Below are 18432 nucleotides of genomic sequence, written 5' to 3' on the forward strand. Positions count from 1 at the left end.
AGGGGCTGCCTGGGTGGGACAGCAGCACGCACTGCATCTTGTTTCTGTGTGTAGCTCCTGTATGTGCTCCGCCAATTCATCCAGGAGGCTTTCTGCTTGCATCTCTCCTCCCCAAGCTGGATGCCTCCAGCATCTATGGCTGGTACTTTGCTCCTCTCCACTTCACTCTAGCAGTGGTTATTCACCCCACAACCTAGCCACTGTCTCGTTCTATGCCGAGGTGTTTTAAGATAGTGAACACTAGATGTCTGTCACAATCACAGTCAGGCACGTCCATGGGGAAGGGACCATGACATAACCTGAGTCTCATCCACATTCAGCCTCACAACCACCAGAATGTGCGAGCAGCATCAGGTCCAATTTTGGAGGTGGGGGTGGGAAAGGGGTAGCCCGAGCAAGTGGTAATCTGACAAATGGAACGCTTGATTGCCGGGTCATTGGTGCATATCAGACTCAGGACATTAATGGCAAAGTATTTAGTGCCGGGAGGCTTAGGTGAAAACAGCTTCATAGATCTCACGCTTGTTCCTATTCTGGATCCTAGTGGAAGGGGCTCCACATTACACAATACACTTGGCTAAATGCAGTGCTCACACTGTTGTTAATCCCCCTTTAGTCAGTGAGCGACAGAGTAGAATTTGGCCTACTACCACACTTAGCACCAATTGCCATCTTCCTTGTCAGGCTCAGCAGAAAAAGCCCAAGACCTTTTTTATATTCTAAGTTGAAGAAATACCATCTAGTTCGCACACATTCCCCTGACCAACACGTTTCTTGTTATCTGGGTTCCCGCACCCCTTTTAGAAAATCCTGTTGTAGGACAAAATACTTTCCACTGTGCTGCTGGAGGAGTAAACAAGTCTGGTGCAAAAGAAGGCTACACAAACACTGTGCTATAGGGTCTTTATGGAATTCATCTAGGCCCCTGTTTTCCAGTACATGTTTTTGTGATAGCTGCTTTCCATGTAAACAGCTTAACCACAGCACGAACCTGTGTGTGAGTGATGCCTGTGTTCCCTGGTAAGGGTAGCTTCTCCCTTGTGGCAAAGGTTGGTACTTTCTCTTTGTTGTTCAGAGCCCTCAAGTAAGACAGGGGCTAGGGCAAGTCCTGGTTTATTAACAGTGCTAACTGGGGCAGAGAACAGTGAGGTCAGGTCTGTGTGGAAAGCAGACCCCCTGGCTGTCTCAAACATCTCATGCCCTAGATCATAGAGAGGAAACAAATTGGGCAGATAAGGGGGAAGAAGAAAAAAACAGTGCTCTTTGGGCACTGGTGCTGGGCTGGGCGACTGACTAAACCTGTCAGATCCACTCCAGGGGAGGCAGTGGGTCTCTCCCGGGGACACAGGGCAGTGTGTGGGAATGTTGGTGGTGCCAGCAGAATCCTGGGGGTGGGGCCTTTGTTTGCTGACAGGATTTGCTGGGCTGTTTTCACAGCATTGAAATAACAGTTGGCAAAGAGTCAGCTGGTCCACACTGATTTTTTTTTAATTGTCTTTGTCTTACAAGGTCCTAGATACAGGCTAATTTTCTGGGAATTCTCTCTCTCTACCATACATATTATTGGCCTTAATTTTCAGAAGCTGCTTTCACTTTCATGCCTGCATATTTGCAATCACCAATAACGGAAGGCACACGTTAGAGTACATAGACGCCCAACTGCCTGCCTGACGCCTGCCTGACGGTAAAATGTCTAATTGATCTCAGTCCCACTTCCAGTTATCTGGGGGTAAAAGGACTGGGGAATGTTTGAGTCACTGTGGTAAACGATGAGGTCATTGGCATCACATGATGGCTTCTTGAGTAAGGCCTTGGCACCGTTTGCATCTGCAGAGGGGATCAGAGAGCTGTGTTTCTCCTTGTGACATGTCTCCCTTCACCCAATCAGGGATCTCAGCCTCTCTCTCTCTGATGCCTCCTTCCTGGCTGTCTCACCATCAGTTTAACTTTAACGTGGAAAAAAAAAATGTTCCATTCCCTTTTTCTCCAGTGATAGAAACACTCCATTGTCTCAGAGGGATACATCAGGTGGTTGGCTCTTCTTACACTTATGCTAATAGATTTGGAATTAGTGAAGACCTAGAAGCAAGCATGTCTTAGGGGGGAAGAGACTAAAAGGGTAAAAACTGACCTGAGCTGCTAGTATTTTAAGAATTGGCTCCCACAAATATGCCCCACTAATAAAAACCTGGGGTTAAATCCTGACCCTATTGAATCCAGTGGCAAAACTCCCATAGACTTCAGTGCGGCTGGAATTTCACCCAAATGTTCTAGAGTGGTTGTGTGCACACATCAGGGAGGAAGGGAGTAGGACAGGGACCATCTATTTGTTTCCAATTAAACAAAAACACTTTCTCATAACCAAGAAGAGAATAAGCACCCTGGGCAAACAAACATACTGTTTTAAGTGCCACATGCAGAAAACGTTGGTGCTTTGTCCCTGAGAAACATCCTATGCATACCGAGAGTATGGCACAGGGTGAAGCTTGTGCCAGTTGAAAGTGGGTAAGGTGGGGTGAATGTCTTGAAGGAGGTTCGGTGGGGGTATTGCCCACCAGGAATTTAAAATGCATGCCCCTCTCTGCAGTCTGATCACTATTCTAAATATTACCAGAGTTCATTGCCGGCCTGTCTATCCAGAGGAACTTGCAGTGACTCCTTCTGGAGATCAGTTTAATTACAGACTCCCCTTCTGCTGAATTCAATAGGTGAGGCCACTTAGCAACACATCTTTCCTGTTTTGAGTCACTGGAAGCTTTTATTCAATCACTTTTCTTTTCAAACCCTGGGAGAAATATGCAGCACAAACAAGCTCTGGCAATCCTCCTTCAGTACCAGTCACATGGGTGTTGAGCAGGAATGCTGTGCATGGGGCTTTGATTTGATTTATATTTAAACATTGATTGCAAACTTATCCACAACGGGTAACAGATAAAATTATGACTCTCTTACCGAACCCAAATCTCTACTTCTCTACATCCATGGCTAGAGGATTTTTCATTGCAAAGGAAAGAGAAACTACTGAATGAAACGTGTTTTGTCAATATTACCCTCTCCTGTTGATCAAGGTTGACCAGCTAGCAATGCATCTCCTACTCAATATCCTTTTCAAGACGCCTCTCCAGCTCTGGCTTTGAAAGTTGCATATTCTGGAAATGATGTCTCCAGGGTAAATACATCCTTGAAAAGGAAACAAAGAAGACTGCAAGAACAGCTCAGTCCAAAGGAGAAGATTAGAGAGAGAACCAAAACAGCATCTATAGCTCCATCCACACCATTGGGGATAAAACCATGTTAATAGAACCGCTTCATGGTTCATTCGAACACCATTTGTCTGATTGTCACGGAGAAGCCATAATTTTAATATTGTGTTTTCTATATGTCTTTTCTATATGTGACCCCTGTCCTCCCCATTCATTATTATTTAAGCATTGATTATGTGTTCAGTGCTTACAAGACACACGTAAAGATGACCCATGCCCTGAGAAGTTTACCGTGTAAAAGACTGGTAAAGAGAAGGAAGAATGTTCCAGGAAACCCAGAGGGACAATTTAAACCTAGATTTCATTATGATTCAGTCCCTCTCTAAATAGTTAAACAATCAAATCAGTTCCTGGGTCCATAAATAAAACAAGCCTCCATTAACAAAAGAAAAAAAAACAGAACAAACCCATGGAAAACTAAGGGAAGGGGTAAAATGTAAGCATTTTACTGGTATGTCATCTTACATTGTGAGTTTTAGTACCAACGTCTAATTATTTCTGTGCCTATTCAAACTCAGTGACCTAGGATCATGGAAGCAGGGTCCAACAAGCATTCAGGAGCAGTACTGGCTGATGTAGCACCTTGTCACCTAGGAAGGTGAAGTCTTGAATAAGCTCTCCTGCAGCTGTATGCACATTTGTTTTCCAAACAGCTTTGCCAAGCCTACACCTGGATGGCAAATTGAAACCATATGAACAGGAACCATTTAAAAACAGGGTTCTGTTAGCCTACTTTTACTGTTGTGACCCTGTCAGACCTGTCTACCTCAGAAGAACTACTGCATCAACAACCATGTTATAGCTTGGTTTATTTGCGCCTGTACAGACAAGGCCATGTTACAGTTTTAACAGGCTGTGTTGTATCCCAGGTGTGTCATGCTGTTCATTGTAGCAAAGTTTGGTCCCTAATACACACGTATGATCATATCTTGATATAACAACACAGTGAGGCAGTCCTGTGTTATAACAAAGTAGCTTGGTATGGTAACCTTTCTAGTGTAGGTAGGCTCTCAGACAGTGGCGCCAGAAGAGGGGGCAAGGGGCCATGCCCCCCCCACTTTTAAACATGAGAGGGCTATGCCCTCCCAATTTTTACGAGCCATAGGGGGGAGCGAGGCAGAGAGGAATGAGCAGGGGATGGAGTGTAGAGGGGAAAAGATTGTGCAAAGAAAGGCCGCGGGGGGAATGGGCGGTGCGAGGGCCGGGTTTCAGAGAGAAGGGGTGGAGCCTCAGAGGGAGCAGCACAGGGGGTGGGGCCATGATTTGGGTGCCTGTGTACAGTATCTCCAAAGTGTCAATTTTTAACTGGTGATAGAAAATTGTGAACTCATGCTTTCTGTACCGTGTTCTCTTAAAGAATTTTCATTTTTTACTGTGTTGGTTCTTAAACCCAGCCCTCCAAAAAACCATCTTGTCTAACACATCACAGTGCACCTCTTATTGCCTCTAACACGTGGGACTGAATGATTGAGCTGTGATTGTCATGGGACAGGGAGGCGGAGAAGGACACAGTCTGTTTGACAAATGTCTGCTCTTGGTCAGAGGGACACAGCATGGCTCCTTTGATTTATAACCCCCCCAACCCATTTGTGTTCTAACGCACTTCCTGCAGCAGAGCACAGGGGGAAAGTTAAGCGCAAAAACCCATTCTACTAGGATTTTTTTCTCTCCTGTTACTAAACCCAAAAGCTGCGATTTTCAAAAGTGCCTAAGGGAGATTAGTGCCCAAATCTCATGTTTTCATGGAAGTTTAGCTAAAATTTCAATAATCCCCACCCCCTTTTTTTTTTTACTTAAACATTCCCCTGCAGTACATTAAATAATAGAAAACCCAAATGCAGCTTTGTGTTACTTCATCGAACCAGAAAGTGACCAAATTAAAAACAGGTGATTTTCTCCTTTGAAAATCTGAGCCAAAAGAGTTGGGGGCTTGGTTCTGGACAAACTGGTTTGGATAAAATATGAACTGAACCGAATCTTCCTTCAGAACTCATAATTGAAACTCAGCTGAATCCTTTTGGTGATGATTTCTAATTCAGTAAAATGCAGCCTCTCTTTGAGCAACCAAATACAGAACTGCTCATGATGTCCATTCCCAGCCTGCCCCATCACCTAGAACAAAGCTGAAAGCCTTTCCCACAATCGCCCATTCAGAGAGAGAGCCATTGGGCTTGATTCCACCATCCTTACTCATGCCCAGTAGTACCTTACTCTGTGAAGAGTCCCATGGGGTAAAGATGGCAGAATAAGAACATAAGAACGGCCATACTGGGTCAGACCAAAGGTCCATCTAGCCTAGTATCCTGTCTTCTGACAGTGGCCAATGCCAGGTGCCCCAGAGGGAGCGAACCTAACAGGTAATGATCAAGTGATCTCTCTCCTGCCATCCATCTCCACCCTCTGACAAACAGAGGCTAGGGACACCATTCCTTACCCATCGTGGCTAATAGCCATTAATGGACTTAACCTCCATGAATTTATCCAGTTCTGTTTAAACGCTGTTATAGTGCTAGCCTTCACAACCTCCTCAGGTAAGGAGTTCCATAAGTTGATTGTGCGCTGTGTGAAGAAGAACGTCCTTTTATTTGTTTTAAACCTGCTGCCTATTAATTTCATTTGGTGACCCCTAGTTCTTGTATTATGGGAATAAGTAAATAACTTTTCCTTATCTACTTTCTTCACATCACTCATAATTTTATATACCTCTATCATATCCCCCCTTAGTCTCCTCTTTTCCAAGCTGAAAAGTCCTAGCCTCTTTAATCTCTCCTCATATGGGACCCTTCCCAACCCCCTAATCATTTTAGTTGCCCTTCTCTGAACCTTTTCTAATGCCAGTATATCTTTGAGATGAGGAGACCACATCTGTACTCAGTATTCAAGATGTGGGCGTACCATCGATTTATATAAGGGCAATAATATATTCTCCGTCTTATTCTCTATCCCCTTTTTAATGATTCCTAAATCATTAAATCCAGCCCATAGAGAGTAAACCAAGTCCCTGAGGTCAACAAATGGATTCTGTTGGACTGTTTCTTTCAGAGTGGAGTGCCCTGCACTGGGAATATGTTTAAACCTAGGAACTGTCTCAGATAGCGTTGTGCTGCCCTGGAGGAGAGGGCAAATCTCAGTTAGTCAGTTCCCATACTACAGAGGGCTTGGTAGATCACAGTCAACACCTTTCATTTCACAGAGAAGTGAGTGGGAAGCCTCCGGTGTGACAGGTGTAACAGATTCCCTACTACAGCCGGTTGGAAATGTTTTATTAAAACCTTGTTTGACAGAAACTGCTATTTTTGTCAGAAATCCAGACTTTTTGAAATGTTTACATTTTGATGAAAATTCCTGGGGGGAAAGTATGTTAAAATGAAAATATTTTCATTTGGGGAAAAATATGAATTTTGTTTTGGATTTGTAACTATTTTAGAATTTCAGTTTAGGATTTGGTTTTATGCGTTTTTATTGTTATGTTTACATTATTTCATGACACGTTGGTACTACCACATGTCATGACATTATGGACTGTTACTACGGGCATGATATAATTGTTTTATTTTCTTTTAAAAATCATTAGGAGCAGATGCCACTTAGCTCTGATTGATCTAGAAGGATTGTTTCAAAGTGTTTCCTGTTTGTGTTGTAATTAAACAGCTTGACACAAACAAGAGATGCTTTGAGCAGGGTACTTGTGGCAGAGCTGTGTGTTTAAAAAAAACGGATCGAGCGAGGCATATTGTTAGGTGGGTGCCAGGCAAATGTTCTCTCGTGGTCATAGCTGCTAAAATTCACCAGGTTCAACCCCAAAAAGGAAAGTCCCATTTAATACCCATGTTCTGGTGTGTTAATCTACCATAATTATCAGTTTGCCCTCTAAAGAAAACACCACCACAATTTGTCTTTATTTCAAAGAGACAATGTCACAATAAAAGGCCTAAAACCAAAAACATTATCTTGACTCAGAGTTTAACTGCATGGCAAAATGTATCAACACTGCTATGCTGGAATAATTAAACTGCTGCAGTTTGCCAATACTTTGTATGTGGACACCCTTATTCAAAAATAACAGCGGCCTTATTTCAACTTTTTATGTAAGCTGAAGCAAATAAAGGCTGCTGTTACTCTGAATAAGAATGTCCAAACAGGTTTAACTTTGGCAGTATAATTATGCTGATATAGTAAAGATGATAAATTTCCCCCTGTAGACAAGCCCTCAAGCTATATTTTCCCTTTTTAGAGCTATCTGCGCACAAATAGAATTCTTATTCATCAGCTGGAAACTAAACTGCTTTGTTAAACCTGTTTCTAATTTGGTCCCTTTCTTGCTGTATGCAATAGCACTGTTATGTTAGGGTTTCCTATTCTTTAATGTACTGCACAGGAATGTTTAAGTAAAAAAACTTGTAACTGAAATTTTAGATAACATCCATGAAAACATTTCTATTTCTTTTAGGCTTTTCTTTTTAAAAGAAATGACAAACCCTAACGTTTGGCCCTGGATGGTTTGACAGTGCCCATCTAAGCAGATCTAATCTCCTTTGTTTGTGTTCTATCACAATGTATGATAATAGGTAGGTTTGCTTGAAGTTCCAATGTGCAATGTCCAAAGAGTAATATGGTTACAGTGTTCGCTAAGCCACTCGCTGTGCGTGTGGCTTAGCGAACACTGTAACCATATTACTCTTTGGTGTTCGTTGTGACAGTGAATCTATCTTTTATGAATGCAAGTGAGACTGATGGGGTTTTACAGGGTAAATATTCTGATATTCCAACCTATGTGAGCTAAACCTTCACAATTTTGTTCATTTTTATTCAGGACTAGAACAGAATTGCTACATTAAAAAAAAATTCTGTAACTGGTCAGAAGCTTTTCACAGTGTTTGATTTTCTCTTTAAAGCAGCTGTCAACATTGCTACCCATTTCCCTGATACAAAGTTTGCTTCTGCAGTCTTGGCTCCGTAACAATAGCATTGCTTGTGCGATAGCAGATGTAGGAGAAAAGATCTGACAGAACCATAGTGCCTATCAGCTGATCCTACATAGGAAACCAATGCATATACTGTGATCTTCATTAGTGTTTAAGGGAGTTGTCATGGTGCCTAGTGTGGGTCACAGCTGAGAATGCCCAAACCCAGGACAGACTGTCAGAAAATAGGGCAGACACCCCAAACTGGTGGTATATTCCATCATTAGATTTCACCAAGACAGTAATAAAAGAGTACTCCCAGATCACTATACTAGTTTACCACAGAGTACAGACAGTCCCCTTGGCGTTCCAGCCACTATTACCACTCAGGCAAACTGAACTTTACGGTGTAAGGTTATTAAAACTAAACACACCACACATTAGATTCTTCCAAAAGAGCAGTCACTCACCCCAGGTCACTGGAGATGTCAGGATTTCACCAAAAACAATGCTATTTGCCAATCCTTAGTAAACTAACTAAACATTTATTAATCAAGAAAATGAATTATTAAAAATGTTAAAAGCAGATAATACATTACTGTTGAATCAGAATATGAGTCCAACTGCTAGCTGAGATATCCCATGTCTGCTAATTCTCCAGAAGTTTCTTAGAGTCCTTCCATAAATCTTACAGGGTGTACCAGAATGATTTTTTGAGGGGATCTCATTCCAAAGGCTCAAACGCTCCCTGTTTAGAGTTCAGCAGATCAGAGATGGCAGGGTCCTTCCCAATGCTGCTGCTTATAGCTGTGAACAGCTCAGTGAGTGTCACTGGCACAGCATGGGTTTTCCCATGACAAAGAATAGGTAATGCAGACAGTTTGAGAATCTCTGTTAAACCAGTGACCCTTGCTTTGAAGTTACCCTTCTACTTCTACAAATAATCCAGTCACATTGATTTACATAAGGTAATTCCTGGCCATTCATTATAACAGGGATAGATAATTGAAGACAATACAGGTAATATCATTAGTTTCATGCAGTATATACATCTTTGATCTTAAGGTTGATTGAGTACAGAATACAGACAGATGAAAACAATATCATCTACATTTTCCTTGATCTCTTAGCAACACAAATGAATAAGCTGGTGTCCTCTAGCCCATTTAACATCCCTTTGATACTCACACAAATTGAATTGGTCTGATTACCTTGCAACGCCTCTTGACATGCCTTTAAAGGTTACACACACACAGGTGACCTGTCCTTTTAACTTTAACTTCAAATTGGTTTGTTAGCATCAAAGAAGTATCAAGCACAGATATTTCAGCCCAATGATTTTTTTTTTTAAGACTAACCCTGGCTGGTACATTAGGGTGACCAGATAGCAAGTGTGAGAAATTGGGACACTTTTTTTCAGTGGGGTATAGTTGTGTATGTAAGACAAAGCCCCTAATACTGGGATGGTCCCAATGGCATTGGGATATCTGGCCACCCTATGGTACATACATACGGATGGTTTGGCTTCTCTGGGAATGCTGTATTCTGTGGGCTATCCCCAGCTGAACAGTGGTAATTCAGTAGTAGGCTTGTTCCCACAGAACCAGCAATGAAGCAGTGTCACAGCCTTTTGGATGAGATATAAAGCTGGGACTGACTATATGTGGTAGTGAAAAGTTGAGTAGCACGTCTAACAAGTTGAGGTGTGAAGACTAGTCCTAAACAACCTGCAGGGTTAGGTTTCTGTTGATCACGTGAACCACACTCTGCATTGTTTTGGGTAGCTGAACAAATATTTCACACTACTCACTGAATTAGTGTGTCTGAGTAGTTAATATACTCTAGCGGTCTGGCCATCAGCTCAGGGTCACTTCCCCTGCTCTTCAATCAAATAGTCTTCAAGAGGACATGTAAGCGTCTCAGGGCGGAGACTCTTTGTTCTGGGTTTGTACCAGGCATAGCACGCTGGGATCATGCTTTGGGGCTGGGGTGCCTAGGCATACAAAGCGATTATATGGTTTCAATATGAAACCAGGTGAAATTCTCCAATATTGACTGAGCGTATGTAATGCCAAAAGGCCCCTGTCATCGGCGGGTGGGATCGAACTTGGGGCCTCTGGAGCCTAGTACATGAGCCTCTACAGCATGAGCTAAAAGCCAAGTAACTCTTAACTAAGGCTGTAAAGCAGATTCATTTATATGTATTTCTCTCTCTGCCTGCCTGCCTGCGACTAGAGGGGACAGAACAGCACACCCAGGAGGTGTGTGGGTTACATGTGGCCATCCCTCCCCATCAGGCTGGGAGGGAGGCCACTCTCTCTCACTATGTCACACAGTAAGGGGGGGTGGGAATTAGCAGGCTAGTGGGCTCCGACTCTCTGGGCAGGGCAAAGCAGCACACAATCTATGGCCCGGCCTCCTGGCTGAGACAGGCAACAATCTACAGCCCTGACCCCAGGGCCGGCCCTAGACCAAATGGCACCCCAGGCAAGGAACAACTAGGATCTGTAAATCTGTATTTATTCATGCCATATATAAGGGGGGGAAGTTTCCTCTAAGTTTATAGAACCTCTTTAATTTTAAGAATAACTGAAAAGTACTAACATCAAGAAATTGAACTGTGCTCCGACATTGGGTGGATCAGTATTAAATAGTGTTACAGTAGGTGACAGCCTTAGAATGTTAACCCTAGTCATGTAGTTCAAAAGGTCGCTTTTCTCACCTTTGCCCTGAAGCACAGCATCAGAGAGATCCAGAGACGGGACCAATGGCATTTTGAAGCGATAAAATAGCAAGCAAGGATGTCAGTCTCTCATCGGCCATCATCGATTGAACATATGTTTTCATGAGCCTGAGCTCCAAAGAGCTGTGCTCACCACTTGCGACTGTGACCTGCAGCATGAGCAGAATCCTCAAAGCTATCTGCACATCAGGAAAAGTGGAGAGTGCTTCCCATGGGGCAAAATGTGACGGATTCTGTCCAATTCAGCATAGAAGAATTTATCATTGACATCCGAACATTCCCCATGTGTCAGCATCCGGTGAAGGTCCGTACAATTGTTCAAGAGTGTTTTCCTGTCTGCCAGCAGCTTACCAAGGTCATACAAAACTCCACAGATCTATTCGTGGTGTTTCATTTGTCCAAATCTTTCTTCAATAGATACTTGAGTAGTGTTAATGAGTGAGCAAAAAAATTCCCTCCTGAATTTTTCTTCTGAGATTTCCACCACCTCATCTCTGCCCTGGTAACCAAACTGTCTCTTCTTCTGATGAATACGAGTTTCCTTGAAGACAGGCTCAACTCCTAAGTTTTCGGCCATTTCTTTGCCAACAGTGATTGGCATCTTCAAATCCGTTGTCTCTGTAGGCCACAATGCAATCTAGGCAGCTTTTTATCAAAGTAATAGTGGTCATGATGTCCATACAGAATACCTAAAACATTTTACTTCAAACAATCTATTTTCTCTCTTGTCACTATCAACAAAAACAGCACCCCAAGCCCGGCACCCCCCCAAGCATGGCATCGCAGGCAGTCCCCTGGGTCGCCTACCCCTCAATCCAGCCCTGCCTGAATCTCTCGACAGGGTAGAGCAATGCACATTCTTTGGCTACAGTGTTCGGGCTACAGCAGACAGCCAACACAGTCGGGGGCCCTGTCCCACTGTGCAGGCAGAGCGGGGAGCAGTCTCTCGCCCAGCCTCCTGGCTTGGGGAGATGACAAACACACAAAGCACAGGCCTTCAGTTCCTAGGGTGAGTAGGCTGCCACCCCAGAACTGGGGTCAGCAGCAGATGAGGTAGAGGGACCCAGGCCCATCATACTCCACCAGGTCGCAGACAGGACCCTAAGGGTGGCGGACAGTCTTGCCACTGGGTGAGCGGGAATCCCACCAAAACACACTGACTCACTCTCTGACCACATAACCAGACTTAGGTTTGGTTTCCCTGAGCTACTTCCTACCCCTACATAGGACTCCATTGTTCACGGAGTCTCTTCAGGGTACTCATCTGGCAGCCGTCCCAGCAGCGCCTTGGGGTACTTGTCTGGCAGCACCCCTGGCAGCACCCCCCCCTCAGAGTCTTGGGACATGGGTTGGCACAGCTCGGTCACTGGTTCAGGGGCTGACACCAAGGCAGAGACATCTGACTCCTTCCCTAACTGAGCTAGAGGCCCCGCCTCTTATACTTCCTGTTCCACCCCTTCGCTTCCAACTCAGGGCTTGTCTGACTCCATCCACTAGAGGCAGGAAAGTGGTTCCTTCCCATCAGCTTTATGAAATTCAGCACAAAAGTCCAGGAGTGCAAAAGCCATATGTATCCAAAGAGAAGCTTTACATGCAAACCAGAACTGATAAGTTTAGCTGAACTCTAGCATTAGGAACTAGAACCTTTTGGGGACACTGCCAGCTTGGCCCGATATACTGCACAGAGTCACCTTTCTCACAGTACATGGGACACAGCCACAGGGTGTGGATTCTTCAGGGCCTCGCCCTGCTTTGGCTGTCAAAAGATTAGGTCAAGAACACAAAGGGGATGTTTCCAGGATTCAGTGAAATCCACCAGGCCAGATTGCTGTTGAATTGCATGTTTTATGATATATAATCCACAGCTTCTGGAGTCATGTGATTATGTGACACTCTCCGTTTACTGTTTTGTTCATTTTTTAAACAAATGAAAATCTCTAGCCCTTATGGCTGTGGAGAAAAGCTTGAAAACATGAACTCTAAAGGTTCAAAAGTCAGAAGATAAACAAATGGACACCAAAATGTATTTTGTAAAATTTCATGATTTTGGGAGGCACAGTTTATAATTTTTTGAATGCTTGGAGAGAGCAATACTGCAGCAGTTGATGTTCTGCACATTCAATACTGATTCCTTGGAGGCTTTTGCCATCAACCCAAGAGGATATGTTGAATTGGCCAGCTGTAGCCTCACTTCCACCCACCCCTCACATTCTTTTATGCTATGTAATTTTTTGTGGCCGCGCCATCTGTGCTCTCCGAGTGGACTGAATTTGGACTCCAGTGGCCTTGCATGCACTGCTGAAGCCTTTGGCTCCCAGAGCTGCAGATTTGCCTGGATCCACTTTCAAAGGCAATACATAAATAACAAGTATTTCTGTGAAATTTGTACCCAGATCAGCTGCAGTGTGGCCCAGAGTTTTGTGGCCCAGCTGCAATGTGGCCTCGGGATAAGGCAGCTGCACAATCTGACTTGGTCTGGCTTTGTCTAGGAAGCCCGTGGATGCTGGATTGCTGACTTATCCAGCTGAGAATAAACAAACCAGCCCTTCCAAGCAGAGTGATGTGCCTCAGCTATGCGCACAGGTGAGCTGCCCAGAAAGGGTATAGTGTGGTGGCTGCCACCCCTTGGGGGATGTGCCCAGACCCAGTGCATTGGGTCATCCAGTAACTATTTCACAGCAGCATGAAGCCACTTAGATGTTGAGTTGGCCGCTGCGGCAATGATTAGCCACCCAGGGAAACCCTGCAGTTCTGAGACTGAACACACTTAACCAGTTACCACCTTCCTTCATTCCCAAGGGAGGGAAAACCTTCGGGACAGAGGCCTCAGATCCAGCACAGCAATCCCTGCCTGAAAGAGCTCTGCTGCTAATTGCCTTTCTTTAGACCTGCTCTGTTTGCCTCCCAGCTCCCTGCACACAAGCAGCGTGTTCGTGTTTGCATAGAGGCAGACAAAAGCAATTGAGCCTGGAAGCACGGAGGCCTTGTGCTGCATTCCCTGCTCCAGTCATGCTATTTATTCCTGTGGGTTCATGTGCAAATTAATTCTGGACACTGCTCACTTAAACTGGGCTAATTACACCAACCCTCTCGACAGTTCTCAGCAACCCATAGGGGCTCTAGCTTGTGTGTCGGGATGGGTGGGTACAGTATAAAATAAATATGCTCTAGCTAGGAGAAGGGAGTGGATCTCTGCCAGGATGGCTTTGGAATTCAGAAGGTTCATTGGTGGCTTTTAATGAAGAAAGGAAGCATGGGCCAGTGGTTAAAGCAGAGGACTGAGTCAGGAGCTGTGGGGTGCTGGTTCACGTTGTGTGTCTGATCTGAGCAGTGTGTTGGTGTCAGCACTGTTTGTGTAAGTCTCCCATAGATTGTACTGCTTGGAGTGTGAGCTTTTCAGCAAGGGAGAGACCCCACTGCAAGACAAATGGACCGCAAAGCAGGCAGAAAGCAAAATAAATACAGAGGGACCCTCATAAAAGGAGGAGAGAGAAACTTTAATGAACAACTTAACACTGTGTGTGGGGCAGTCCAACTAGATAGCACAGAGCTCCCTTCAGCTGGGAAGACATTTTTTTTCTCCTGTGTGTGGTGGGGGGGGGGGGAAGGGGAGGAGAAGAGTGAATTAAATCACTATGAGGGGGCGTGGAAGGCAGAGCAGGGTTTATAGTCTAGAAGAAACTCCCTACTTACATGTACACACAATATTTCCTGGTACTGTGGATAATCCTGTTCCTCGTTCCCTTTTGAATTAAATGCAGTTGTAAGACAATAACTTTTAAACAGTATGATTGTATAACCCAGGCGGATGCTAAAGCGCTTTATGATCTTTACCTCTGGACAAGGTACCTGTCAGACACCAGGATATTGACGTTCATGCCTAGTGGTTGGAGCAGGAGTCAGACCTAGTGGTTGGAGCAGGAGTTAGACCGAGTGGTTGGAGTCCAGGGTCAGAGCTGGAGTCAGAAGTCATGATTTGGAGCAGAGGGCCAGAGCCAAGTAACTTGGAGTAAGGCAAGGTGAGGGCAAGGCTGAGCTGAGTCTAAGATCTGGTCTATCCTACAGACAGTACAGCAGTAAGAAAATCCACACCCCAAGCAACATAGTTATACCAGTCTAACCCCCAGTGTAGACAGTGCTATGTCAGTGGGAGAGCTTCTCCCATCGGCACAACTACCGCCCCTTGGGGAGGTGGATTAACCATGCCGAGAGGAGAGCTCTCTGTCTGCAGAGAGCGTTTTCACTAACGCGCTGATGCACCGTTGTAAGCGTAGACCAGCCCTCAGGGTAGGAACGAGCAAGAACTATCCCAGCCATGAGTGAATGCTTTAAGCAGCCAGACAATTGCTGCTGCTGCTGTCAGGCTAAGAGCTGGTCTGCTGACTCTTCCCACCAGGGCCGGCTCCAGGCACCAGCCCACCAAGCTTGTGCTTGGGGCGGCACCTGGAGGGGGGCGGCGCGGCGCTCGGGCCGCCGGGGAGAGCGGGGCCACAGCCGGGCTCGCCACCCTGCCCCCTGCGCTCTGGCCGCCGGGGGGAGAGCCGAGCCCCAGCCGGGGCTCGCCGCCCTCTCGCTGCCCTGCCCCCTGGCCGCCGGGGGGAGAGCCGAGCCCCAGCCGGGGCTCGCCGCCCTCTCGCCGCCCTCCCCCCGGGGCTCTGGCCGCCCTCCCCCCCGGCGCCCTCCCCCCATCCGCCGGGGGGAGAGCGGAGCCCCCGCCGGGGCTCGCCGCCGGGGGGGGGGGGCGGCCGGAGGCTTTTTTGCCTGGGGCGGCAAAAAAGCCAGAGCCGGCCCTGCTTCCCACCCATCAGGCAGCCCGCTACAGACCATTTGTTCTCATTAGGTTGCCTGGAGACTGTGCCATAGACCCTAACCCCTGACATAGGAATCACTTGGCTCCCGCTCTGGGTTGAAACATGACAATCGTAGTACAAAGGCTCTGGCTGCACCTACCCACTTCCAGTCACACTTCCTGGTAATGGTGCTGACAACGTTGTCCCTCCTACTGGCAGCAGAGGGCAGGACAGCACAATTCCTCCTGGAGCTCACAGGAGCTGGTGGGGTGCATTCTTGCTGCACCATCCCCTACAATAATGTAGGATGCTGCCCTCCAGGCTTGGGCAGATTTGCTGCCTTGAGGAATGGACAAGACAGGGCAGGGTCCAGGCTCCACCTCCTCTTCTCACCCTTTGGAGGGTGGGTGGAGTTCCTGGGAGTGCAAGTGCTTGCGTTTGTCCACTGCATGGGGTGTACAAGGCGGAAGATTTATTGTGCCCCCTGCACACCTTCCTATGCTATTTTATCCAGTTTTTTACCAGACCCATCACCTCAGTAGCTGAGCACCATATTCCGCACCATTGGAGGAGAAGCAGGGAGATCCCCTCTGGGCTATCATTCTTAGCAGTGGTTCTTTTTCCTACTGGGGTTGGATTCAGATTGTGCGCATGGCTCAGCGGCACTGCACAGAGAGATTTCAGAAAGGAAATGAGAACCGCCTTGTCTACTAAAGCTGCAGGGAGTGAATGATCTAAGTGCTATAATACTCTGTCATATCTCCTTCTCCTAGGAATTATACCGCTCTTGTTTGAAGCAATTATTGTATTGTTACTCTGGCAGTGCCCCCACTATAATTAAAGTGAAAGGTATAAGTGTCTTTTTTATTAATTTGTTTTCAAGGAGGTATTTCACTTGAAGTATCGTCTCTTTCTGCTAGGGAACACTGCAGAAAATTAACTTTGCAGGAAATAGACTGTGTGTGTATGTGTAATACACATAGGGAGAGCAGGGAGGTGGTGGCTTAAAGAAGCCTTTTAAAAAGAGGAATAAAAAAAGTTTATATTTTAGACTGATGATTCAAAATGTAAGGCGAGAAGATGATAAAGGTAGCACTGCCTATTGGAGACAGTGTGCAGGGTCAGCCAGCCAGAGATTTAAACAGGACATGAAACATCTGGCATTGCTGCCCGGCAACCTCTCTGAATGATCAAGGAGCAATGCTGATGGGGCCAGGAGAGAGTTCCTCTGAGAACCTGGCAGCGTTCCGGACCTCATGAAACCTGTGAAGTTGGGTTGTTGTTTTTTAAGTTTTCAATCTCATAAAACTCTTCCCTCTTAATGTACATCTGTGGTTTACAAGGGAACGTTAAATAAACAATTTTAACTACCAGCAAGTGAAACCTTGTGCTATGCCAACGATAAACATACTTATTTGAAAGTAATACTTGCTTTGTTTCCAGAACTAATAGGAAATAAAATAAAAATAGGTAGCAGTCCAGAGCTCATGTTTTGATACATCACAAACAAACAAACAAACAAACAAACAACAGTCTTGCCTCTCAAGCATCTTGAGGAGAAACAATTGATGAGTAAGGTCTAAATTTGTCACACTGAGTTTACCCATCCTTAGGCAAGAGTGGTGGTGGCTGAGATACAGGAGAGGTAGATCACTGCAGAAGGAAGAACCAAATCTGGGGGAAATGACCAACTGACCGCCATATTTGGGATTGAGAAGAAATATACTCCCAGGTCAGATTGGCGGTAGGGTGACCAGAAGTCCCGATTTTATAGGGACAGTCTTGATTTTTTGGATCTTTTTCTTATATAGGCTCCTATTACACCCCACCCCCGTCCCAATTTTTCACACTTGCTGTCTGATCACCCTAGATTGGCAGAGACCCCTGGCTGGTTTTCACCTTCCTCTGCAACATGGGTCAAGGGGTCACTTGCAGGTTTAAAGTGGAGTAAATGGTGGATTCTCTGAAACTTGACATCTTTAAATCATTATTTGAGGACTTTGCTAACTCAGCCAGAGGTTGGGGGTCTATTACAGGAATGGATGGGCATCTGGGTGAGGTTCTGTGGCCTGCAATGTGCAGAAGGTCAGACTAGATCAGTGGTTCTCAACCTCTTTACTATTGTGGGCCGCATAAGCAGCTCTATGTGTTTTATATGGGCCACATCCACACAATAGATATACTACGCACCCATCACAATAGATATACTACGTGAGGATGTCACATGGGCCACAGCTGTGTGCTGATTAGGCCATAGGTTGAGAACCACTGGACTAGATGATCATAATGGTTCCTTCTGGCCTTAAAGTCTATGATAGCATGGGATCCTCAGATGTCTAAGAAGAATATGGGGGCTCCTCACAGCGGGTAAGGAAATGGGGCTAACAATTACAATGCTAATTCTCACTGTAATTGTAGCAATACTATTGGAGGCCACTAGAATTCTGAAACCTAGGACTCCTAAACAAAACAAAATCCATTGGCAATAAAATATCCCTTACCCTAATCTCCTTTGTATTTCTCCTCTAACCTCCCTGCTTTATTCTTGTAAAACTTGACAGCTACACACGTTCAACATTCATTACACACAAATCCTGAAGGAGTTATTAGCAGCTGAGGGCTTACTTATTCTTGAAAGGAAAGAAACAAAAACAGGAAACCGTTTCAAAGTGTCCTGAGGACAACAGGTTGGAGTGTTGGCAATTGGGATTTCTCAGTGGAAAGCACCGAGG

The 18432-nt window shown here is 45.4% G+C and overlaps 1 protein-coding gene across 1 annotated transcript in view; it reads left to right on the plus strand.

The window, feature by feature from the left end:
- Positions 1 to 18432, plus strand: part of COL22A1 (collagen type XXII alpha 1 chain) — a 271823-nt gene that overhangs the window by 30415 nt on the left and 222976 nt on the right. The gene's annotated exons all lie outside the window — the stretch shown is intronic.

Source organism: Emys orbicularis, chromosome 2, assembly GCF_028017835.1.
Source record: "Emys orbicularis isolate rEmyOrb1 chromosome 2, rEmyOrb1.hap1, whole genome shotgun sequence".
NCBI classification, from domain to species: Eukaryota; Metazoa; Chordata; order Testudines; family Emydidae; genus Emys; species Emys orbicularis.